The 26,808-nt window shown below is 39.7% G+C and overlaps 1 protein-coding gene and 1 pseudogene across 2 annotated transcripts in view; both read right to left on the reverse strand.

Annotated features, from left to right (window-relative positions):
• Positions 1-26,808, reverse strand: part of March3 (membrane associated ring-CH-type finger 3) — a 154,007-nt gene that overhangs the window by 122,669 nt on the left and 4,530 nt on the right. The window lies entirely within an intron of this gene.
• LOC114629158 lies at positions 21,141-21,797 on the reverse strand (annotated as a pseudogene).

The following is a 26,808-nucleotide window of genomic DNA, read 5'->3' on the forward strand; positions in this document are numbered from 1 at the left end:
GAATTCAACAGAGCCAGTAAGAGAAAAAAACAGTGGGAAGAGAGGAAAAAGGTGTCCAGTATAAATTAGTTAAAAAACAGAGTCCAGAAGAATGTGAGTAACAGGCTCCTACTGCATACACACTTAGAGAAGAACACATACAAATGCTAATATTAGTTGTTGGTTATAGCTGGGAAGGAAAAAAATGAGAGGCAGGAGAGAAAAGTTTACTACTTGATTCTTATCTTTCTGTAACTGTTTATTACTAAAACCAATCCGAGAGCATTTATCGTCATCTGTTAATAGCATAAAGGTAATTGAAACAACATGAGTATTTTAGAACTAACCTCCCAACCTAAAACACTGCAGTGGCTTCTCAATGATTTCTCACTTCACTGAGCATCTCTGAAGATAACGGTTGCAGAACGTTATCTCCCCTGAGCATGATCTGACCCAGTTGTTTCCTTGACTTTTAGAATGAACATCTTCTGTAACATCTACTATGAGCTTCACATTCCTGTCCAGACTGATAGTACAGCCCTCTCTCTGCATATTCATATATCTACAGAGTCGCACATGCATCCGGGATCTGTTCTGCAAGTATCTGAAGATGAAGTTAATGGGATACACTGTGATCTGCTGTTTTACACAGCAACAGCACATGAAGGTGGAGTCTCACAGAGAACAGACTGGTGCCTGCTTGAGTTTGCTTTTAAAATTACACTTACAATGAAGAATGCTAACAAGTACTTTCTGGGGCTAGCCTGAACCACCATGTGAAAACTAGATGTGAGAGTGCTAATAGGTGATGAAAGTCAACCTTCACTGTAGCTTAAGGTTGGGGCAGATGCCTCAGAGAAGTGGAGTGTTTCCTCCCCCAAATGAGGGTCTGTTTTCATATCCTCAGCACCCACATAAAAGCTGTGCAAGGCTATGTAGGACTGGTATCTCTATGCTGAGGTAAGGGTTGCAGAGACAGCAAGGTTGTTGAGGCCTAATGGCCAGCTAGCCAGCTAGCCAAGCTATAAAACATGATGTGTCCAGGTTCAGTGAGAGACTCTATTTTAAGGAATAAGGTCTAGTGATGAAGGAGGATACCTATCTTCCTCCTCTGGCCTTTCTATGTATGTCTATAGGCATGTACACACACACAGACACAGACACAGACACAGACACACACACACACACACACACACACTAAACAAGTAAGAAACTTAGCTTCATCGTGGTTACTAATGTTACTGCCCAATCCTTGAGTAACTAACACTGAAGTGCAGTGAGAAGTTTAGATGCAGAAAGGCAACAGACATAGTATGAATGCACAATACAGCTAGTCAGTCAGAGACAACTTCCCTCATAGAGTGGGACAGGTTTAGAATGTCAAAGCAGAAGAGACACAAGTAGATAGCAGAATGAGAAGACAGGAAGCATGCACGGTTAGCTTTTCATGTGACAAGGAAGGGAATGCAGAGGGGTAAGGACTCACTCTAGAGTGGCTGGAAAGCTGCCCAAGGAGACTGGATGCCCTTCTGTACTCCAGGACTACATCAAGATTTCTTGGCATGGCCATGGACAGAAACCACTGAACCAGAAAGGAATTTTGGTGCTGGAGAACTGGATGGCTCCCTGTTAAACGGTGTGATGAACTGATATCAGGCTAGTGACATCGAGAGACCATAGGATGTGGGAACAACTGCCCAGAGTCAGGGAAATACGCATGCCTAAGATGGAGGTAAGAAATTAAGAAAAGCAGATGAAGCAGTCCAGAAGATTACATGTTTACAGAGGGATACTAATTTTTTATTTATGTATTTTTTAGACAGGGTTTTTATTTTTCTTTTATTCAATAACTTATTTATTCACTTTATATCCTGATCACAGGCACACTCCTTCCTCTCCTCCCAGTCCCACCTCTATAAATCCCTCCTCCATTAACCCTTTCCCTTTTCCTCAGTGAAGGGGAAGCCCTTGGGTACCACATCACCCTGGGACACCTAGTCCCAGAAGGAATAATCTCATTCTCTCCCACTGAGGCCCAACCAGGCAGTCCAGTTAGAGGAAGGGGATCCAATGGCAGGCAACAGAGTCAGAGACAGCTCCCACTCCAATTGTTAGGGGACCCACATGAAGACCAAGCTTCATATCTGCTACAAACGTGTAGAGGGCCTAGGTCCAGTCCCTGCATGCTCTTTGGTTGGTAGTTCAGTCTCTGTGAAACCCCCAATGAGCCCAGGTTAGTTGACTCTGTAGGTCTTGTGGTAGACAGGGTTTTTCTATATAGCTCAGGCTAACCTGGAATGCTCAATCCTTTTGCCTCAGCCTCCTGAAAGCTGTGTTTATAGGTATGTGCCACACTGTACCTGGCTTGTGATTTTTCTTATCCCCCTGAGTTTGTGGAATAAGGAATAAATCCTTTTCAGTGATTTAACCAAGAATCAGTGAGTTTGTTTGACATGATCCTTGAGAAAGATTCTGGATTCTTCCACCTCACTTCTGAAGATCTGATTCCAAACACATAGATGTAAGACCTTTCTCAATTCTGTTTCAGAATCAGTTAGTACCAGAAACAAGGGGGGTGGGCAGAATCCCTAAATCCATTTGAAACTGAAAAACCCCAATCCCTTCTAGTCATAAACATATATATATCTTTGAAACAAAGATTTTAAAGATAGAAATAAAGTGACTCAAGGGTCATGATGAAATAGCTTTAGTGAGAAAACACTGATTATGGAAGTTCTCTTAACCATGGAACATCTTTCCAGCCCTTAGATCCTGTTTCTAATAGAAATGGTGCAATAATCTGTTTAGGCTATCTTCTAAACCCACTTTACCTCAAACTGACTACATACTTTCTTTTCTTCCTTCCTTCCTTCCTTCCTTCCTTCCTTCCTTCCTTCCTTCCTTCCTCCCCCTCCTCCTAATATTATTCTTTTGCTCCCTTCCTCAAGTCCCATCTTTCCTCTCTCTCTTGAGAAATTATAATAGGTCAGCCATAATTTTTTTGTCCATTTTATACACCAGACTGATTACGCTGACAGTGTAGACTTGACTCTTAGAGAGTTAACTAGACTCTAGTATTACTATCACTGAGAAGCACAGGTGGTTGTTTGGGAAAATGATCATAAAGATAATCTGCTTAAATCCATCATTTAAATGACAGAAGTCTCACTTATTCCCTTGTACCACCCTACCTCCATGTCAATCTTCAGACTGTGTCACAACAAACTGAGACACCACAGAAATTCACTGAGAGAGACAAACCCCCAAGTCTATGGAAGTTACTTGAGGAAGCTCTAAGCCATAGATTACAATGAACACTGGGCTGGCAAGATGGCTCTGGGGATAAAGCTTGCTGCACCAAGTCTGATGACTCACTCTAGTTTGATCCCTAGACTTCAGGGTAGAAGAGAACTGACTCCTACAGTTGTCCTCTGACCTCCACATGTGTGCTACACACACACACACACACACACACACACAGAGAGAGAGAGAGAGAGAGAGAGAGAGAGAGAGAGAGAGAGAGAGAGAGAACAATAAAGAAGTGAAGACCTTGGACAGAGAACTGGAGAATCAGCACATGCCACAGACATCAGGACTAACGGATACATGCCAAAGCCCCAGAGGCCCCTGGCAAGCTCCTCTTCATCAGCCCTCAGGAGATGCAGCATACTGTACTTTCCACATAATTGGTTTTCAGGTCTGCCTCCCACACAATCCTTCAGTGAATACCTAAGTCAGCAAAACAACAGGAATTTTTATATTGATCCTGAAATACTGGCAAGTCTGTAAGCTATGAGACTCAGCTGGGGCAAAACCAAAATATTGCCAACTGCATAGGAACTTATTTAATAAGATGGTGTGGAAAACATGTCCTTTTTCTTCCCCTTTCCAGATGGCAGGTCTCTGTTTTCTTATACAATGCCCATTTGTAGGGCAATTATGCCCTAACCAGCTTCCAGGAAATCCATTAGAGCCATCAAGCCCAGCACAACTTCCTGAGCACCCTGCCCCTTGGAGACATGGAGTCTGTGTACAGGGCTAAGCCCTGTATCTTGTGCTTCTAAGTTTCTCAAACTTCATCCTTGTTCCCCAAGCCTACTCTCTCCCTGATATTCTGATATGATCCACACTGATCTACTCCCAGTCAGCAATGACAGTATCACTGTCCCACAGTCACCACAGTAATTTCTCTTAAGCTGACCTAGTCTTTGGTATTCTGTCAAGGTAGCCTCAAGTAAAGGTATAGTTTCAAAAAAAGTTAATGGTTTCCATAAGGTAGACTTTTCTAGAAGTAACATATATGGTATGACATCTTCATTCAACAAATATACTGAGCATCTATTATTATAAGACTTAATGTTGAAGCTATAACAAATGAGACATTGTCCTTTTGGCCTTCTCCCTACAGCACTTACCTGTAGATATTTGCCTGTTCCATCAAAGCCAAATTATGGAAACGAAGCAAAATAGTAATAATGCCTTAAAGCCAGGCTAAAGCTCAGTTTTCAAAGGGCGGTTAGACATCTTTTAATATTCATGATCTTGAGTTAAATTCTCACTAGTGAGTTGAAAGAGACCTTTAATATCATTTAAGCAAGCTTGATTGTGCTATTTCTGTTCCCCTTTAGCATAGCTCCTTCATCAATCTTCCTTCAACAAGAATGTCTCGGAAACATGTTTTCTAGGCTTCCCCACCCTCAAATGCCTGCTTGCATACACTGCTTCTCACTGATAGGAGAAACAGCTTTAAGGCCTAAAGTGGCATGACAGATCAGATCTAGTCCACAGAGTCTGTTGGTCTGGGTGACTAAGTTACTTAGTCACTGAGTTAGATGTCAACAGAGCCAAAGGCTCTCAGATCTCTCAATACTTCTAAGTGATCAGATAAATGTAACAGGCCCAGATCTCACACAGAAAGGAGAAACAGGGACGGATGAAGGAGAAGCAGATGCTGCTGAGCCCATTCATTTGACAGGATCACTAAAGCAGAGACCTTTGGAGTCCCTTCACTAACAGGGCAGAACACAAGCATTTATAACCATCTATAAGTAAATGAGGTACTGTACTGACTCATGACTCTCAAGTTGCCCTCTTCAAAAGCCCTATGGTGTTTATAATTCTATTTCAACTAAAAACATCTAAAAATAAAGACAATCCTGTTATTAAAATGCTAATAACACATGTCCATTATTGAAAACATTAAAACAAGAAAATACTGGTTATCAAAAAAAAAAATCCCTATAGCTGACCTAACTAGAGGCCTTTTGATATTGTTTGAGAAAGAAAGTAGAAATTTTGGCAATTCAGTGTTGTTCATAATGAGTCAGAAAGATGATGCTTCTTTCTGTTCAGATATTCTAGCTAAAGTCTTCAACATAAATTATGTATACACCTGAACTTTACAGCTGTGCACAAAGTACTACAACTTAATATGGCTTGATTCACACTCATAAGACCTGTCTCTCCTACCATACCATCACTAGATGCTCAGGCCTAAAACTTGGGATCATCTTTGCTTTCTTTCTATTCTTCACCCCATATCTCCAACCTATTACCAGATTTTGTTTGTTTTGTTACACTAATTTCTCTTCATCCCTGCTGCTATCATCCAAATCAGTCTCTAGTGTTACCTGAACTACAGCAGTGACCATGTTGGCTGCTTTGCTTCCATTACTTGACTCTGGATAATCGATCATTCTTTATATCAACCAGTGATCAGAGTGCCCAGGAAGATACAAGTAGATCATGGTGAATTTGGTCCCAACAATATGGCACTGACTATTTATATATGGGATGAGGGACATTTGGATGTGTCAGACTGAGAGCTCTCACACTGCCACTGAACTTTGGAAAGGCAAGAATGAATCCTTTTATATGGGACTCAGGGAATACAGTTGTAATCATTTGGATGTATGCCACTTAGAATACTACAGAATGGACACCGCACATAGCGACACATTCCTAAAGATTTAGAGTGGGAAACAGGAAGTCTGAGGAGGAGCTGGATAGACTTTTTGAAGAATGACATGGCTCATAAGGATTTAAAGAATGAAGCTGGGAAACCATGCCAGCTCCCAGGAAGATGTTAACTCTGTGGCGAGTGATGAAACTGGTTAAGAATTCCAGCCATACCACATGGCCTTTAGGGGAAAAGATCTTGCATTATCTCAGCCCTAATAACACTTGTCTGCTGATTACCAGAAGACTCAGCAATAGAGATGAAAGTTATACTTAAATGCTTGTTTTCAAGTTCCTTCCTCACCATTTAAGCCTGACCTCCATACAACTGGCAAAGTTTGTGACTATGAAAAACATACTTATCTATCTCTGTTTTTGGTGGTTCTCTTGCTGAAAGAAGTATGATGCTCCTTACATTCACATGGGCAAAGAAACTCATATGCATAATATATCTAAGCAAAAGAGATGGGCATGGAGAAGGACAGCAATTTCACCAGCTCCAAACTGAAGTCAGTTGTTATTATGGTTAGTCAGGGTTTATTTTCTGTAATGAATATAAAGATGATTAGTTATTTCAGCATTCCCCTGCTGCATTGCCATGAAGAGGGAACTGTTGAGAAACCATTTTCCAGAGCCTGGACAACTTTGCCTCAGGTGAAACAGCATCATTTAGGTGTTCAGAGGTAGCTGGGCCTATTAGTCTCCCTGTGGCATGCTTCACCTACACAGAATTCCATAGCTACTTATACCTCCCCACCCCCACCCTCCATTTTCCCCTAGGCTGGGTGAACTTCTTTCTAAAGCCCAGTTTGTAAATCAGACATAATCAGGAGTTTAAGACGAAATTAACTTCTTCCAGCTCCATGTTTAGCTGTTGCTACAATGGAGTGTGCTGGAAGAAACTCTGCCTGGAGGGAGCAATCAATAATCAGAGTAGAGAAGAGAACAGAACAATGAATGCAAGCCTCTCAGGACTGAGCAACTGGGGAACAGAGCTTCCATCTTATTTAGCTCTTTAGCCTTGGAACCTAGCAGGTGCCTTGTGTTCACAAAAAAACGCTTGTTGAATTGAACGGACAATTCAATAATGGGAATAAAAGGAAAAAAAAATAGTCCCAGAGACAGAAGGTTGGTGACTAGGGTGGGAAACTAGAAGAATAAGTAGTTAGGGGTACTGGAGACATAAGCAAATCATAGTAGCAGAGGAGTGGAGGGTAAATATTACAACTATTTACAAACAATGGATGGAGAATTGAATGTCAAAGGAAGATCCAACGAAAGCATTATATTTGTACACGTTTTCAATAATGTAACATGTACACATTCACACACACACACATACATATAAACACAATAAATACCACCGGGGAGTTAGCATTTGCTGCAAAGACGAAAGGCCAGAGGGCTCTTGGAGTTGCTCGTGTTGGCTTTAGCCCTGCTCACAGGAAGCTGACTTGCAGCTATTAAGGGCCAACAACAATTAGAGGTGGCACACTGGGGAGGAGAGACACGTAAGGTCCTCAACTCTAGGAGGGGAGGCATGTTCACCAGTTAGGCCCTCAATTCTAGGCTCTTTGCTCTACAGAAATGTCATGGGCACTCCATTTTTTAACTTATTCTGCAGGAGATTCCTTCTGGTTTGACTTCCTAATATAACCTCAAGTCTACCTGAGGACCCACCTTATTTTGATCATCTATATATAGCAGTGCATATCTGCTCTCTATAAATAGGTTGCCAAGCTGCACTGTGCCTTTTGCAAACACTAAAGCAGAAATAGTCCTAACACAGATCAATAATGTTTGCCCATTTCCCCATGCTGCTCTGCTTATTTTTAGCCCCTATGCAGAGCCCAATATTTATAGGAAAAACTTCAAATACTTCATATCACCTTCAGGAGTACTACCGACTGATGACCAGGGGAGCAAAGACTAAAATTAATTTAGTTTAATCTTGTCATGTCTTTAAAAAATAGTAATAAATTTAGACTATATAGGTATTTGTTCTACTATCTTATCACATGGATTTAAGCCTTTGGGGAAGAAGACCATGAAGCTTATAAAATTTTATACTTATTTTAGTACTCCTTGTGTTCTTCCATCTGTCAATTTATCTAAGGTTCGATTCTTTATTGCACAGGCTCACAATCCAAAGAGAAAGCTCTGAGTTGCTTGGAAATGGGAAGGACTATGACCCTTAGCTTTACCTTTCTTTACTAAAACATCATTTAGTGCACAGATGAATCACAGCTGCAGAACCCCAGTGAGAAGGGCCACAAGGCTCAACAATATAAAAGGTCTATTAGAAATAGCACTGAACACCCAAGCAAGTAATTGGGACCTGACTCTCTCTAGGGGTACTTTATCATTTCTGTGTTTCCTATGGAGTTTCCAGCATAAAACTCACATTTGGTTGTTGTGAGTGGATGTTGGTCAGAAGAAAAACAAGTTTCCTTTAAACACAAATAGTATCAATGAATACTTGAGTCCCCACTAGACTTGTGAACTTAAGGGGTGGGGTCTTAGGGAGTCCCATTTTATATGTGCATTTTTGGAAAACAGATTAAAAGCCTTCAATGGCACACATACTTGATTGAAGGATTAGTTTACGCCACTTTGTGATGCTATGCAAGTTACATAAGTCTTCAGGACATTCATGTCCTATTTATGTCACTCTCTGACCCTATATAAGTCATTTAAGTCCTTAGGGACACCCTGTTCTCATATGGGAGTATTAAGTGATGTCCACAACAACAGCCATTAGTAGGCATGTGAACATCCTGAAATTATGGGCAAATTTTTATCCCCCAGAATCTGAATGTAATTTTTATGAGAAGAGAGTGTGCATCTTCTATCATTCTAAAGTAGCCTATGAGTCTTCCCTGTCCCTACAGGTTTAAGAACCTTTAGCCTAAACAAGCAGTTTGGAAAATGATTGGACCATGAATTTCAGCACCGAGAAACTTTAGGATATGTGTGGTGTGCCTATATACAGATATATAGATAAATGTGCTATACATCAGAATCACAAAGCATGAGGTGAATGCAAAATAAACAATGGTCAACCAATGTTTGCTTTAACTTGAGGACCATGTCATGAGAGGGAGACCAAGGCCTACACTGCCTGGAACCAGAGACTGAATAGGCCAGAGACCTTGGATGGGTGCCTTATCCAGTCATCAACAGAGAGCCTTCCTTCCTCTGGCAGCAAATGGGAGTGGGTTCAGAGATCTATAGCCTGACATTAATCGGGGGGGTGGGGTGGAGAGGGGGGGAGATTGATTGATTCTAAATTGGGGTCTCCATTGAGTCCTTTCCCTTGGAGATTGGGAAACCCTGAGGAAGATGGGGAGGAAAGACTTTAGGACATAGAAAAGCAGGAGAACTTGACTCCCCAAATCAACTAAGGGCTCAAATGGGCACATGGGGACTGAAATGGCAAGCATGGAGCCTGCATGGGTCTGTACCAGGTCCTCTGTGTATGGTAAGCCTGTTAGCTTCATGTTCTTGAGAGACTTCTCTGAATCTTTGTCTGCTCTTGAGACTCTTTTTCCTCCCATTAGGTTGCCTTGTCCAGCCTTGATATGAGGGCTCTCACCTTGTTTTATTATATCTTGTTTTGCTCTGTTTAGCTACCATGTCTTGGAGACCTGTTCTTTTCTGAAGATGAAACAAAATGGGAGTGGATCTGGGGGAGAAGGGAGGTAGGGGGTGCTAGAAGAGGTGGAAACTTTGGTTGGAATGTATTTTATGAGAGATGAATCTATTTTCAATAAAAAAGGAAAAAGAAATGTTTACTTTTAATATAGCTTTACATAAAACCTTTTTATCATTCTAAATGGTCATTTTGCCAAGAGGAATATGACTGAATGTGCTTTGATACCTTTGAAAAACCTATATTTATTTATTTATGACACATTAATTTGGAAATGTAGCTCTAAGTTCAATTTTTTTATTATATGTAGACTTTAGTCTTTTTATAGTTTTAAGCAATAAAATCACACATAAGATAAACACTTTCAGACACTGTTTTCATAATAGTCTGTGTAGAATGGTATTTATTTTCTTGGTTAGTCTCAGAACACACATTTATCTTGAAAGAACATATTTGCTGCTGTGCCCCACCCCATCGTTCTGCTAGGTGGCATAGTAGTAAAGTAGCATATTATCACAAAACTGCAGGATACTTTCCTTTTCATAAGAAAAATAAAAATAACTTATCTGTAGGTTTGACCACTCTTAAAGACGTTTCAAGAAGACAATCAGCAAATCTCCATAAGGTACAAAAGATTTTCATGAACTGTTAACATTGTATGGCTTCGCTGACACAACGGATGAAGGTTTGTTTTGTTTGTTTGTTTGTTTGCTTTTTACCTTATTAGTAGCATTCCATGACATACTGTGTACTTCCACTCTCAATACTGGGCTATACTAGCTGCTCAAAGTGACTGCACAGCGAATGAGCCAATCTTTTGTCACTTCACCCTGGGATCTTTCTCAAAGAAGCATCTGCTTTAGAGGAAACACCACTCAGTTGTTTTTCATAAAACATGTTTCATTGACTGTGAGGGATTCTTCAGTGGCATCTTACCAACAGAAACTTTTAGCACGCTTCATCTATGAAACAGAAATTAGACAGAGCAGGAAGTCAGATAACATACCTTCCCCATGTCCTTGCCCCATGTCATCTGTCTTACAGAATTTGTTTCTTTGGGATTCAGTAGCATCGTCTAATTCTTTCAATATCATTTTCTGATAAAGAAATCCATTTTAGATAATATTTTTTTCAACATCTTACTTTCTCTTATGTTAGGACAAAAACCAGGAGGCAACAAGTGTGTCCAAAAGATAAGTAGTTTCTCTATTTTTGCATATAAAAGAAATACCGGGAGAGGATTCAAAACCATATCACCTACTTTAATGAATTTTATTAAAATTCACTATGATAGACTAGGGATTCAGCTCAATGAGAAATCATGTGTCTAACGAGCTTAAGGCCCAGGATCAATCCACAGCACTGATACCAAATGACAAGAGGCCCCTCAAGTTACTTCCTGAATTAAACATTATTTTAAAAGCTACATTAAGTTGAAAAGAGCCCATGTTTTTCAAATGACACCTTCATATTACCATCAGGAAGTGCTTCAAGGCAAAATGTAAGTTTAATTCCAATACTTTCATTCTTAATGATAGAGGGTACCGACATATATTTCAAATAGCTATATCAGTTTTGAGGTGTGAGGATCAACTTATAAAATATGATTGGATTGTTATCATTTTCCTTCCTTTGAGACATGGTCCTACCATGTAGTCTTGGCTGGTCTGGAACTAGCTATGTAGACTAGGCTGGCCTAGAACTCAGAGAGATCCACGATCTACTAGTCTCTGCTTCTTGAGTGTCAGAATTAAAGGTGTGTGACAATTCACCTGGCTTTGGTTGTTATTTTTGATGCAATAACGCAACTTGATGTATTCTGCTGCTATCATCATTGTACAGTTGGAAATATTTAATATTCTACAAGTTAACCTAGTTGGACTGTATAAATCCAGCACAACATCCTGTAAAGCAAGTGAGGGAATAAATCTCAAACTCTGCATGTCCAGGGAAAGTCTCACCATAACATCCTCTCACTCACTTAACACATTATGGGGAAGGACAAATGTCAATTCATCTATGCATTACTTTAATTTTTATTATTTTGGGGGACTAAAAATGAACCGAAGGTCTATGAGATAGTTCAGTTGATAAAGGTGCCTACCATCTTTAGAAAAAGGTTTTATAAAGAAGCTTGGTGACTTGAGTTTGATCCCCAGAACCCACAAGGTAGAAAGAAAGAGAGAATTGACTCCTACAGCCAGTCCTCTGACTTCTATACATACACCATCACACACACACACACACACACACACACACACACACACACACACACACTGACTCAGAATGTAAAAATGAAGGAAGGAAGGAAGGAAGGAAGGAAGGAAGGAAGGAAGGAAGGAAGGAAGGAAGGAAGGACATTGATTAAAATTCCAGTATTTTTTTTTTTTGGTTATGTCTTCATTGGTTAATCTTATAAACTCTGCTCTAAAAACTTGAATCTAGGTTATCCCTGTTGTCCAACCCACAAATTAAAGGAAGCAATGGGCCCTGTGCTTGAAGGGTACTGGCTCTTAGTTTCCAACTGCGGAAGAGCCCTTGAATAATGTCTAAGGTCACATTTATGACCTTGTGGATTCAGAGGTTTCCCTTCAGAAGGCCCCGAGTGACTAACCGAGGAGGGTTACTTGGTGAGTGTCTCCTGTGGTTACTGAGAAGAGTGAATCCACTCTGGGAATTGGGCAAATCTACTCTGTGTTAGAGTAATGCTGGGAAATGTCAAAATTATTCAACACATACAGATCGCATTCAGAAGCCTTAACAGCTGCAAGTGGAGAGATGTGATGGGGTCATGCCTGTTCATAGTCATTCTCCTGGACAGCTCTACTTTGTGTGGGAAGAAGAAACAAATTGCATTTTATTATGTGGGGAATAAAAGATTTCTAAATTTAGTCTTTATCACCTGGATTCTTTGCTTTGAACAGGGTTTTTCATAAGTGCTAGCCTAAGGGCAGCAACTCAGAAGTCTAGGTGTACTACCATAGACAGCAGTGACAAAGTCATGTGCCAGACAGAAGCCAGATAACCTGGTCTGATGACCAAAGCTGTATTAAGAAAGGACAGTCAAAAATTTAAAGGAAATTATTTCTAGGCAGGAGTATCTGGTTATCCATATGTAACATTTCCTAAAGTACTTACACAATAACTTAGTAAGTTTCAAAATAAAGAACAATAGGACCAAAAGGTGACCTCCAGTCACATTGTTCCTATCAATCTTGTTTTAAGAGAATCTCCAGAGATGCCAAAGCCTCTCATTCCTTCCAGAGGTTAACTGCTCTCCTAACTAGAGAGCTTCACAAAAGCTAAGGCTAATTCATTCACAGGAAATTAACTTGGTTGGCTATATCTACGCCTGTGGAACAGGTACTGTAACTTTTCAGTATTTTCTTTGGAAGAAGTTTTGTTAGCCGAAAGAAAACCTATCAAATCTAAGTTGTTTTCTGTTAGTCTAGAGATCCCACCAATATCATCTATTCCAAAGACTCTGATAAATCATTAAGAGCTATGTCTCGTTTAAAGCTGTAATAACCTTTCCCTTAGGCTTCTAGGAAAGTGATAGGGTGGCTCTTACAACTTTTCTGTTTGTGCTACTTCTCATACCAATGTTGGTTTATAAGCACTGGTGTTATATTTCATACATGAAGGGACAGAAGTAACTAATTATGTGAATCCTCACTGGGTTCTGGTTACATGTTTGCATATTGAATTTCCCCTCTTTATTTTCCTATGAAACTAAACCCTCACACCCCACTGACTCCAGTCACCCAACTCAGCTGAAAAATAGTCTTGCTTCTTCTTGCATTCAAGTATGAAACATAGTGGCTATTCTTTTGGGATCAGACACATTTAATTGAGTTTTTCAATGCAACACAGGTTTAATAGTAAGCCAAATGCTAATTTAAGCAACCAACACCGACTTCACAATTAAAAGTTCCTAACCAGATACTGATTTTTACAACCTTCTAACTTACAGGAAGGAAGTCAGTCAATAGGCTTAAGACATGAATAGTATCATGTGATCTTAACAACAGAACATGTCCATAGAAATGATCTAGTTTTTTTTTCCTTTTCCCAGAAAGGAAACATAAGGCTCTGGAAGAAGTCTGGTGGCCTTCTACATCACCTCCAGCCAGAGGCAGAGCTAGAGTCAAAGGCTGAATTTTGACTGGGGTCAAAACACACTAGGAGACCCGATCATCTGGTCATTCACATTGACTTTAGGAAGAAATGTCATAGTAGAAACTAGAAACAGGTAACTAATTTTATAAGATGGTAAGTGGTTGCACAAAACATGTAAGGGTTTAAAGGCTTATTATTCATACATTCCTGAAACTAGAAAGAACAGCCAAAAATCTAAGTCTCCATTTAAAAGCAAAACTGTCTTTCAAGCACTCCCAGATCTTTTCTAGGATGTTTCCACAAACCTGTCACCTCACATTCTCCAACCCAGGTCTAGACAAGGGACTGACCCTATAACTCACAACTAGCTCATACTGTGATGGCAGAAAACAGGCATGTAAAGGGGGGAGGAAGAGCCAACTGTCACCTCAGTTGTCATACTTCCTGATTTTCTTTAATCAAAATCAACCAGATTTTTTACTGCTGATAGGGGAAAAAAAACCCCAGAGCTTTGCTTCTTGAGAGCTGTACATCCAACCCATTCCCCAGAATACTCTCCCTGGATCAGGCATGAAGATCTAGGTTGTGTGTTTAAGTTGAAAAAGGAGTATAGACTAAAAATACTGTCTATACATTTCTCACTTATGAATATTATTCAGCCTCAAGAGAAAGAGTCTGGTGTATATATAATAGCATGCATAAGCACTGAGACTATTATACCAAATGATGTAATTCAGACACACAAAAAGACAAAAACTCCATGGTCCCATTTAAAATGAAATGGAGACAAAAAAAGGGAATGGTGCTTTTCAGGGTGTTGGGGAGGAGAGAATAGGCAGTTACTGTTGATATGGGTGTACATTTCCATCCAGAACCTTATGTTCCCTTTCTGGGAAGGGAACAAACACCTAGATCATTTCTATGTTCTGCTGTTAAGGTCATGTGATACTATTCATGTGCAAGACAAAGTGGGTTCTGGAGATAGATGGTGTTAACAGGTGCACATTATAAAGGTTTTCGGTATCAACTGAACTGCATAGTTTAAAAGTTAATATGGTAAATAAATTATTAAAAAATACTTATTCTGTTCAGGTTTTCTTCTGCTTCTCTGCCCTCTTCAAAGTTATAACCTACACAAAATATTCCCAGTACAAAATAGAGTGTTTTAATCTACATTAATAACCTTTGAAAACACAAGCCTAGGGAGGCCTCTGAGATTCACAAAATAAAACTCTCCACTCAAAGTACAGTTGAGTCCATAAGCCAGGATATATTTGTGAAGGACTCTAGGCTGGAAGTGAATGAATAAGGCTCTAATGACAGATTCAAATTCAATCATCACGGCATGCCTCTATCTGCTCATCCAAATAACCACAGGCTCTTTGGGCATGCACTCAACTGCTTAATGCAGCATGAGGGAATGGTGATGCCCAGAATCCAAGGCTCCATTTTGGTTTGAGTCCCTCTCCACAACGTAGTATTGTCTCTCATCAAAACAAAGGCTAGAGAGTACTACTTTCTCCCTCATGCTTTTGCATAAAAATGAGACTATTCAAGTGTCTTGGCAAAACTCAGATATCTGCAGTGGTGAACATTTCCACTTTAAATATTAAATGTTCCTCATATTGTCCCCCAAAAACAAAGAAATGATAGCTGGCTTTACTAAAAGCACTCCTTCCCAGATGTGCTTATGCTATCACACTTTCAAATATGAAGACAAAGGAGACTTGGAAGAGAACCCGTGAGAACTGTTCACAATCTATTATTCCTTGTTAACATTTTCAAACATCAAGTGAACCCATCCATGTAAGTGTATACAGCTGATTATGGCTTTCTGTGTACACTGATAGAATGTAATGACTGCCATTTTAATTGACATTTTGAAGTCTGTCACTATGCAAACCTAAGTGGCTCAATTATTTTGTCCAACTGGAGAAGTGCAATATCCAGAAACAAATGAGAATAAGACATTAAAGGCTCTCCTTGCTAATATTTTCAAACTGGGCTAAAGTTAGTTATATCCTGTTGAGCCTGTCTAGTGCTTTGGATGGCCAATGCAAGCATGGTGAGACATACTGCTTGGGTCTCTAATCTTAGCTGTGACATTTCCTGTCTCATGTTTTACCATCAATTGTGACCTACTTGTTAGACCATGTGGTTTTCCAACCGGAGCTTTTGATGCTCGCACATAGGAAACACAATTATTTTTATATTTAGCACAAAATGTAGCCATGAAACATTTAAAATGATTTCCAGCTTAAGCTATCTGCACTAACCCTGTTTTCAGTAATTTTTTTTATTGTCATTTAGCAATACAGTCATTATGGTCTACTAAAAACAAAGCATTCATCCTTTGTTTTCTAAGCAACCTGTGAAAATGCTAAGGTATGTTAGCATTTAATAAATAGAAAACTAATGAAGAGTTGAAGAATCATGTCCTAATTACTCAAGGGAGGAATGGGTACCACATGTCTTGTTGAAAGCGAAAGGAAACGATGGATGCTGCCTGCAACATCTAGAGCTGAGACACCTAGGGAAGGGAAGCTAGCTCACTAAAAATCAAGAAAAAGAGTGGACAAAGTCTCAGATTAGAAACACATAGAAAGAGCCCCAGGTTTCATAAAGGAAAACTTAGCAAAGCCTAAAATCTCACTGAGTAACAATGCACTAGAGGGTACAAATCCCAGAGAAGAAAGTCTGTCAATACAATAAAATATGCCTAAAGGTAACTCAATATTGTTCCACTAGGCAAAGTAATATTGTTATCCATAGCTTTCAAAATTAAGAAGAAAGTCATCATTTCAAATTTACATATGTATGGAATGCTGTAAACACTTCTCAGAATGTAGTGAATATACAAACCCCTCAGGAAAATGAACAAAGGCCCCACAATCTAACAAAGAATACTTTCTTGCTCCATGTCACTTGTGAATAAGTAAACTCCCAATATGCAACCAAATCTCCAAATGGATGCCAGGAGTTTGCGCTACACATACTTAAGTCAATTTCTGAAGCTATGGCTACCACACCAGCTCAAAAGCAGCTGCTTTTGTGAACCATAAAGGACCTTTCAAATCAGTGTTCCCACATGGCATAGCACATGTTCCACTTTGCCTCTGCCAAAGAAACCTCATTGGCACCCTGCAAAGTACTTGGGAAGTACTCCAGCAACGTGTGTACCCATTATGAATTCTTTCTCATCGCCACTGCTTTTGCTATACATTTTCCATAAGCCCATGCTGCTTCTCACCTACACAGCGCTGACAGGAGAGAAAAAAAGGAGAGAAAGAAAAAGAAAAGCTTCAGCTGATCCATAAAAGGGCAGATCTATTACACATGGAAACTAGCCTGTCAAAAGCAGGCCCCCAAGAGCCAGAGACTGTATGTCTATAAATCTTAAATAATAATGACACTTAAATAATAATGATACATTAACCCAGCTCTTTAATTCCTGGTCTCATTTTCACTAGATCCCAATGTATACTCACTAAATTGTACTTCCAACTTTACTCAGGTTATAAAGTGAGAATACAGCAAGGAGAAAGGGGTCTCCACCAACAGCCCCTGGAAGAAGGTCTGATGTGAACACTGAAACATCCTCCTTTCATTTCTTCTGACTTGTTTCTGAGACTTTATAGAAAAACAACCTGCAAGAACCTAACTAAAGAATGCTCTCAAACATAGATGTGTTTTACTCACCGTAAAATTGAAATCTGTTTTTTTGGAAGTCAGACTAAGAAAGGTTAGCCAGAAGTGTATTCCATAGTAAGTGACTAGCAGCAGGTTTTCCCAACAAGGGAACATCAGGTGACAAAAACCCCAAGTGGATTGACTCACACTATAGGCCAGAATACCTTAGTTCGTGAGATCCCCTGCGGGAAGGGCCTAGGAAAAATGAACACGGATGAACGGAATGCAAAGTTTTTGTCCAACTTAAATGATAATTTAATTACATGCCAACATTGCACTGCCTCAGAACATAATGCCTTACAATGTAATTAGCATGAAACAACCCAAAGAACAATAAAATAAAGAACTGTACACATTTACAAAAGCACTCACTTTAATGAAGAAGGGGAAACCAGAGCTAAAGGACTTTGGAAGAAAATACTGCTTCATGTATTCCAGTTGCTTATGAATTAGCATGTGCGGTAAAGCTATTTTTCAATTTGCACCTCCATAATTACTTTGGAACAATTAAGAACACAGTTCCGAGAAAGGAGTCATTTAAGTTGAAAATTATGTATATGCAGAGAAATCAATTTTAAGTGAACTTACCATTCTAAATGCAACTGTAATTCTCCCACTTTAAAATTCAGTCTTATATGTAATTTTGTTTTTTAACAGTTTATACCAAATTAAAAGTTTTGGTGTCAATAGGTTATTCTAAGTAAGAAATTCAGAATTTATTACTCAAATGCCCCTGGTATAAGGCTCTACTAAAACCCACATGTATATAACTACAGAAAGTGTATTTTCTCTCCAAGGAACTTTAATATTCATTTCTTTTGCCCTTGAACAGAATAAAAAGTAGATTTAATTAATTTTCAAATTTTCCAAGAAAAAATTCTGAGTGTGATAGATTCAGGCTCAAATGACAACTGGCATCTTACCTAGGTGGGAGATAAAGGCCGACTCTGGATTACTAGAAATCTACATTATAAGTACTCATTCATTTATTAACTTATTTGTTTGCTCATTCACTTTAAAATACAGGTAGAAGACAACAGATCAAAAACTAGATAACTAAGTAAATTATATGAGACTGTGGCAAGTAGCATGAAAAAAGCAGAAGTGGGGAGGGAACAGTCGGGGCCCAGGAGAACTGCTAAACAGATAGAATATCGTTATAAAGAGGAGACATTTAAAAGCCTGGTTGGAGCAGATGTAGCCATAGGAACAGAGGCTGTATCATCCAAGCAGAAGGTACCACAAATGCAACGGATCACAGGTGGGGAAGAGACTGGCTTATTACACCAACAATAAGAAAGCCATATGGTTAGAAAATTGAGAGAGGACCACAGGATAAATAATGAGGTCACAGAGACGGGTAGGGTCCAGTCGCTTAAAGCTCTGCCGGCCGTGATAGTCCTAGGACTGTCTTCCAAGAAAATGGGCAGTCATGTTGAGTAGGAAGGAACATAAGGGAACTCATGTGTGAATTCTAGCTTAGCCACTTACTGTGTGATCTCAGTAAATTGCCAACTTCACTCGGATGCTAAATTCTTACTGTATAAAAGCATACATAAGAAATCATGGCCAGTTATAATCACCCATAATTATCAGTCTTGTTAACAGAATGATATATAAAGTTAATAAAATTGTTTACATTCATATAAACTTATACTGTAAAATATACTATGTAGATTTATTGAGAAATAAATTATTTTAATCATTTTTTTCACTAAGCAAAGAGCATATACTTCTTGAGTAAAAGAAGACATAAATTACTACATTCAAACTCATTAGAGTTGATTGTGGCTGTAATCAGAATAACCATTGATCTTGGCTCACTTCTCTGCCCTTAATTAGTTTGCATTGTCCCCTTTTTGTTTCTACTCATCAGCAGTACCTATCAACTACAAAGCCGCCATGCCAAGGAATTTCACGGTTATTTTTGAAGCGGTAGCATGCGGCAGATAGTTACATATGCCTCGCAGTGTCTATTCTGTACCCTGCCTCTCCCAATACCTACATCTTTCTTGTTAACAGAATGTTAATTTTCCTCATCCCTCTCCTTCTCAGGCACTGTTCCATGGATAGTGACTGACTGAGAGGTGGCCTTTTGAGCCACTTCTGAATGGTCTGTGAGGACCCAAGTGGAAGTCTTTTAACAAATGTTTTTATACTCTTCAGAAGGAAACTTTGAAATGGTGGGGGTGGTTTTAGTTTTCTTGCTCTCAACATTGTCCTGTTTGCAAGTAACATCTGAAGTGCTATAATCGAGTCACAAATACAAAAAGGGAGAAGTGGTCTGTGACAACAAAGACAGGCCACTTAATCAGTCAATCTTTTTCTATGCCCTGTGTTTTACTTGAGACTTACATTTCTTTACCATACATGTCAGTATGAACTGGATGCAGAAGATCTCCCATGGAAAAAGAGCCTACCCATTTCTTTTTCTTTTCTTTTTTCTTTTTCTTTTTTTTTCTGAGAAGGTCCAAGGCTAGAAGAATGAGTCTTACTCTAGTTCATTTAAGTTTAAGAATTTTGGAATATAGGACAATATAGCATTAGATTCTGCATCACTGGGACAGTCATACAGGGAAACACATGGGCAGCCAGTACCAAAAGCTCTCTATTTGGCTTTCCCTACCTGTTTCAACATTTTGCTTTCATCTTTTACCTGTCTGCAACAGTTGTTCTGCAGATGCCTAAACAAAGCACAGTTTTCATGGATCTTTTGTTCTGTAAGGCTGGCAACTAAGGCTTTATCCCATTACAAGATTTCCAACAGAGACCACACAAGAGAGTCACAGATCCCAGCACAAGCCAGATGTTAAGGAGCAAAAGCAGCTTCATAGTCTACTTAGACTAGAGGACTAAATTGGAAAACAACAGCAGCAGTGACAACAACAACCCCCACACAAACTCCAGAGAAGGTTAGGATTTCGACTTAGAAGGTAGATTTGCCTGAAAAGGAAAGCATCTTGACCATTTGCTGCTTTTTGAAAAATTTCTTTGTGCAAGATTTTTTTTATTTATTTTCTTTTTTCTTTTTAAAAATAATGTATTTATTCTTTTCAAATTGTAACTCATTCACACAGGGGTTATAAACACAGAAAGGCAGGACGCGGGGAAGGGGATGACACTGGAGTGTGGGTGTTCAGGGGGAATACAGATATCTTCAGAACTGGGTATCAGCTGGGTGAAGGTTCAGGGGACAAGTCACTATGATTCTGCCTAAGACTCGCTTGTCCTTATCTAAGTTGGTATTGTCTGCCAAAGCTACCTATTTACAAGGTCTATGACTCCTCAGGCAGGTAATTTCCATGAAAGCTGCCTGTTTACAATAGCTTATAGCCATCTGTTTCAATGTTTTTCCACAGAGACCCAAGACTTGGTGTTAGTATACGTGTATGACAGGCCTATTGCTGATTTTAGGCCTATGGTTGATTTTAGACCTTCAGAGTGTAAACAGGGCTGCCCCTGACTTCTCCTCCCTTCTCTAAGTATAGAAGGGCTGTGGCAATTCTAATCTTGCGAAGGCAGGGATAGAGGCCTGACTTCCAGTAATTGAAGGGGACCTTGTAATGGCTCTGGTCCCCCTGTTGTTGTCCAGTGAGGCATGAGGGCCATACCCATCCCGATGTCTTTTTCCTGGAGAGGGGATACTTTTGACATCAACCCCTATGCAGTCAGGCTGGGCAAGATTTTATTAAATATCTTTACAGGACAAGGATAACATCCAGAAGCAGCTGCCAAGACCCTGTTATGCTATAGGCAATGGCTGGGATATGACAGGTGGCTCTGATTTCCCACCCTTCTGTTCTGAGATCAGGGTAGTGAGCATAATTTCATCATCCATCTTCACAATGCCCACATGGTCAAGCAGAGGCTTCTTCAGGCCAATCTTAACACTTGGGTCCCAGGGCAGCATGGTCTTTACTTTGATGCCCAGCACACCCTGTCTGAGGAGCACATGGCACACAGAAGTGTCAACATAGTAGTTAATGGGGTCTCTACTGTGGATCATCAGCTCATCCACAATCTTCATGGACTTGACCCTCTGTCCTCAGAGCTTCCCAGACACCATAACCTCGAAGGCCTCGGCCCCTCTCTCCATAATGAACCACAGCACACCACACCACAGCAGGCCCTCATAGAGCAAGCCCTCCTAGGAGTTTGTAACATGGAGACTCTGCTTGGACAAAGGCACACAGACCCCTGTGGCTACCTTTTCTGTACAAAGCTCCACCTTGCCCTCAGGGAAGCAGAGCCTCTTCTGCATACTGCAGTCAACTCTGATCCCATGACTCTTCTCACGAAGAACATCCTATGTTCTGGTGGCTGAGATAATGATTTCTATGCTGGTTGGTGTAACTCAGGCTTCAACTCCAGAGCAGCCATCTTCAGCCAGCTCTGTCATATGACGTTACAGTGAAAAGATCCCCATCTACAAGGAAGAAAGCCATCACCAGATTGCTAGCATCTTGCTCTTGGACTTCCCCAGCTCTAGACTGTGAGCAGTACATTTTAGTTGTTTATAAATTATCCAATCTCAGGTATTTTGTTATGGCAGCCCAAAGAAACTAAGATACCATCAAAAAACATTGTTTACGTTTCCCAGCGATGTGGAGTCCCCTTATTTTTATTCTTTTTTTTTTTTAAAGCGAAATAAGTAATAGGGCTTGGGAATATACTCATTTTGCAAAATAAGCATAAGCTAGAGGAGCTGAACAGGGTTACTGTGTAGGGGAGATGGTGACAAGGACTGGGAATATATTAAGTGATGGTATAAATGAGTCACAATATGCCAAAGCCAGTATGGCTTAAACCTAAATTAACCATTTCAGTCTAATGTACACTTTCCTACAGGAAAATTATAGAATTATAAATTTAGAACATAAAGGCAAGCACAAGTATAACAAATTCAGATTTTATCATTTCATACAGTATTTAAGAAACACTACTTGGGAAATGGAGTAAGCATTACAACTGGGTATAAGACTGGAATAGTAAATGATGCCTCAGCTTGTGAAAGGGGCACTATCGGAACCCCACCTAATCTAATGTCTTCACTATTAATGCATAGCAAAGGGGGAAACTCATGCAACGTGTGAATGGTATCTAAATATGTAGATGTGGCCAGTGCAAAAAAGCCATAGAAAAATAGATGATTAGGTTAGGAACAATACAACCTAATTAGGCAGATCACGGAGAGCAAACCAAGACATCAAAAAGAACAGCGAAGCGAGACAAGTGAGGAAAATTGAAAGTTACTGTCAATATTTTTTAAGAGAAAGAAAAAAGCCAACAGATAAAGGGGAATTCCACCACCGTGTGTGGGTAAGAATGGTGAGAAAAGGTTCTGCGAAGCCAATTTCTCTTGTGCTGTGTAAGGTTCTCAGAACATCTAATAGCTCCTCAGAAAAGCACATGGAATGCTCGCACAAAGTCCTTTGCGAATGGTCAGAATTGTAGTTACTTACAGGGAAGGGATTAATGGTAACACTGACCGTGAAAGAGCTTTTATCAGTAAGTGTTTTACCTGAAAATAGGGGAAAATAATACACAGGAAAGAAAATACTAGAGGGGGTGAGGACTGAATTACAAAGAAAGGTTGAAATGAGGCGAGCCTGAAAGCTTAAGGGATAACAGCTTTCTGACCGTGAGCATCTGTTTGTGAGACATGCACACAAAGTGTAAGAGGAATATGTTTCTTAAAAGAATATAATATTTTAAACTTATTTTTCAAGACCATCATATATGTATAAAATGTATTTTGATCATATTCACACTACTTTACCTTCCAACTCTTCCCACATCCCCATCACCACTATACCTGCCACTACCTACCCTCCCCCGCAACTATACACACCATTACAACTGCCTACCTCACAACCATTACACACACCACTACCTAACCCCCACCACTACACACACCATTACGACTGCCTACTCCACAACCACTATACCCACCTCACCACCACTCATCCCCTCACAACTTCAAGGAGAGAAAGAAATTTCCTATTGAAGATACAGGAAAAAGATGGAATAAACTACAAAGCACAATATTATCGGGAGGATGCTCATTTGTTGCAGGCAAGAATGTGAACCTATTTGTATCACAGATGTTGGATTCTGCACTTTCCTGGAGCTCTTCTCATGACCTTCGGGCATCTAGATCCAAAGTGTAAAAAAAGGCAGTCCCTCCTGTATACAGAGAGAAATGATCCTGGTTTATAGGATCCAAAACCAGTGTCTGAGCTCATGCTGCTCATCTTCCCAGTGGTCTTGAGCATCTAAATGCCTTTGGATTTAAACTGTTCAACTTTCTAATGTCTTCTTGGAAGATACAAGAATAAAGCACATATATTAAGTGATACTCAATTTCCCAGATAAGACACATAATCCTGGATCTTGATCTGCTGAATCCTCTAAGGTCCCATAAGATCTAACATGAAAGAGCTATCTTAATGGCTTCATTTCAGACAGTTATGCTTAATTCAATTGAACTATAAGCTGTTGAATGCATGATCTATACATGACTTCAGTAATGCAACTCCTTGCACTAACTTACCTAAGCCACTAAACCTCTACAGCTATGTTGAGGGTGCTTCCTCAAGGAACAGGGATTTACAAATGAAAACTATTATAAAACCTAGTCTCTAAGCTAAATACATACTTCAATTATTATTTTTAAAAGCTTCCTCCCCATCATAGTAAATGTAGGCAACAGCAGCTTCTTGGTTCATCAAGATCTTGCTCCTCAAAGGCCCCAAATCTCCCCACCAATGTGACCTGGTCACTTAAACTGGACAGTGAAGGGAACTAAGGCATCAGTGGCTTCAGAAGACATGAGTGAGGCAGCCTCGAGTGTCAAAGGAAAGCTGCTTTTCAGGATCTAAAAAGGGGCATGAGAACAAGGAGAGAGAGAGAGAGAGAGAGAGAGAGAGAGAGAGAGAGAGAGAGAGCGCTGGAGGCATCCTAGAAGTCATAACAGGCAGGTACTGAGAGGAGGAGGTAAGGCAGGAATGAAGCAAAGGGACTTTGAAGGTGGTGGAGCAGGATTGGAGGAGCATTCTATGAAGGACCAAGGCTGGTCCTACAATTCTGTTCTTGCTACTCTTATACTTTAGGGTGGATGGTTTTATGCATACCCTTTGGAGCCTCAACAATGTCCATTTGTAGTTCTTTGCAGCACTTAGTGCACACAGACACTATTTCTTGCCAAAGTTTCTTAAGACATTATAAGATGTCAAATAGTTCCCTGCCTTTAAAGGGTTCCAGACTGGAGAGAAGAATGCAGGAGACAAGATAAGATGAGATCATTAGTCCACATGGGGGCATGTACAAAAAAGTTTCCCAAAAGTGTTAACATGTGAAAGGAATTTTGAGCTAGCTCAGCAGACAAGAGCTAATAGTCAACTGTAATTCTTTTTAAAACATAATGTCTGCCCATGACAAGTAACTTAATTAGTATTTGTTAACTAAGTTTAGCTTATTTTGATTTCTAGGCTGGGAGCTAGTTCTTATCATATTTGTTTTTATGTCAACTAAAAAGATAAATCTATCTATATTAAAATGCAAGAGCACAATTTTTAAAGAAAATATTGTATCTTGGGGGCTGGTGAAATGGGCCAGTGGTTAAGAGTACTTGGTCCTCTTGTAGGGATCCAGATTCAATTCCCAGCAACTACATCACATTAAGTTCACAACTGTTTGTACCTCCAGTTCCAAGGGATCTAATGTCCTCTTCTGGATTCTGTGGGCTCTAGGCATGCTTACCATGCACAGACATACATGCAGGCAGAACATTCATACACATACAATAAAATGATAAAAAAAAATCTATCTTGGAACCAGACATGGTGGAGCATTGCCCGTAATCCTCGAATTCAGGATGCAGAGGCAGACAGATCTCTGTGAGTTTGAGGCCAACCTAGTCTATAAGTGAGTTCCAGGCTAGACAGGGCTTCACAGTGAAACCTTGTCTCAAAAGAAAATATTGGGATATGCACTCATAATTTTCCAATTATGTGCATCTTCTTGTTCTATTTATTTCATAGCAAAAAAGTTTTAAGAACCTTCAAGAAGAACACATTTTGTTCACTTGAAATATGTGTGTGTTTTAGCATAAAATATACTTGGCAGGCCCTAATATAATTGGATGGCTACGCCTTGCAAAAACTTGATTTCTTTTTAATCAAATTTTTAGAACCATACTGGGTTTCTTGCCAGGGCTGCAATAGTGAGCAATAAATACATCATTAGATCAATGGTGGTCTGATGATGGATTACTCAAAAGACATTTCCAGCCATGAAGAATAAGATCAGACATCTTATTGTGCAAAGATTAATAAAATATTGTTTAAAGCACAGATACCAAGTTAAATATAACAGGGAGGAAACATTGCAAAACAGAATGGAACAGTCAGGGGTTTATGATGTTGTGATATTGATCATGGATTTTCCTAAGTACTTGAGACCAGCCACACTACTATATATACCTCTGATTAGACCTTGAGATGAGAAGGAAAAAGTTATAAACAAGGAAAAAAAAAAAAAAGAAACTAACCATGGGAAGGCCTGCTGCTATAATAAATTATTAAAAGCAAACAGGGTGAGTGGGTTGTAAAGACAATATAAAACAGAATCAATGCCTGCAAGAAACCCCAAGCCATCCACACTTCTATAAATTTCTTACCACTCTGTCTCGCATTTCACTGGAGGTATTTCTTTCCCACACCCTCCCCATCCTGCCACCACCCCCTGACCCTTCACTCTCAGCCCAGTTCTTTTTTCAGAGCTCAGCATTTGTTTTTCTTGTGTAACTCAGGCACTGCTGTCTGCAGCTATGTGTTCAGCTTGTATTAGCAGTGTCTGTGAGGCCACAGATGAGTGCATCTGTCACTTCATTCATCTGGATCTTAAATATAACACTGACACTGTAAGCCGGGGACACCGAGGATGATGTACATATCACTATTGCTTCAATATCATCCTTCCCCAGTTTTCTTTTTCCTTATTGTTAAATTCACAAGGCTAAAGCTTTGAAGGTTCTCTAGCTCAGGGAACTGAGCACCACTAGACTAGCAAAGGTAGGAATGCAAAGGGGTATTCAAAATGGTTGCAGTTTATATATTAGGGGATGTTAGAACAGATTGACTTGAAAAGTGAGCCTTAACAAAAATGATTTCACTGTGGGAATAAGGGTAAAGAAAAAAAGGGTCAAACACTTGAAAAGAATTTGTCAAATGGAAGTTAGATGCCAAAAGTATGCCATGGTTCAAAACAAAAATTGTTGCATAGAAGCTCGTAATGACCTATGGCCCAGTTTCAAGAAAGGCTTCATTCTATGGTTGTTGCTTGCTTTCTCCTCTCTTCTCCTCTCCTCTCCTCTCCTCTCCTCTCCTCTCCTCTCCTCTCCTCTCCTC

Source organism: Grammomys surdaster, unplaced genomic scaffold (genome assembly GCF_004785775.1).
Source record: "Grammomys surdaster isolate TR1022 unplaced genomic scaffold, NIH_TR_1.0 278, whole genome shotgun sequence".
NCBI classification, from domain to species: domain Eukaryota; kingdom Metazoa; phylum Chordata; class Mammalia; order Rodentia; family Muridae; genus Grammomys; species Grammomys surdaster.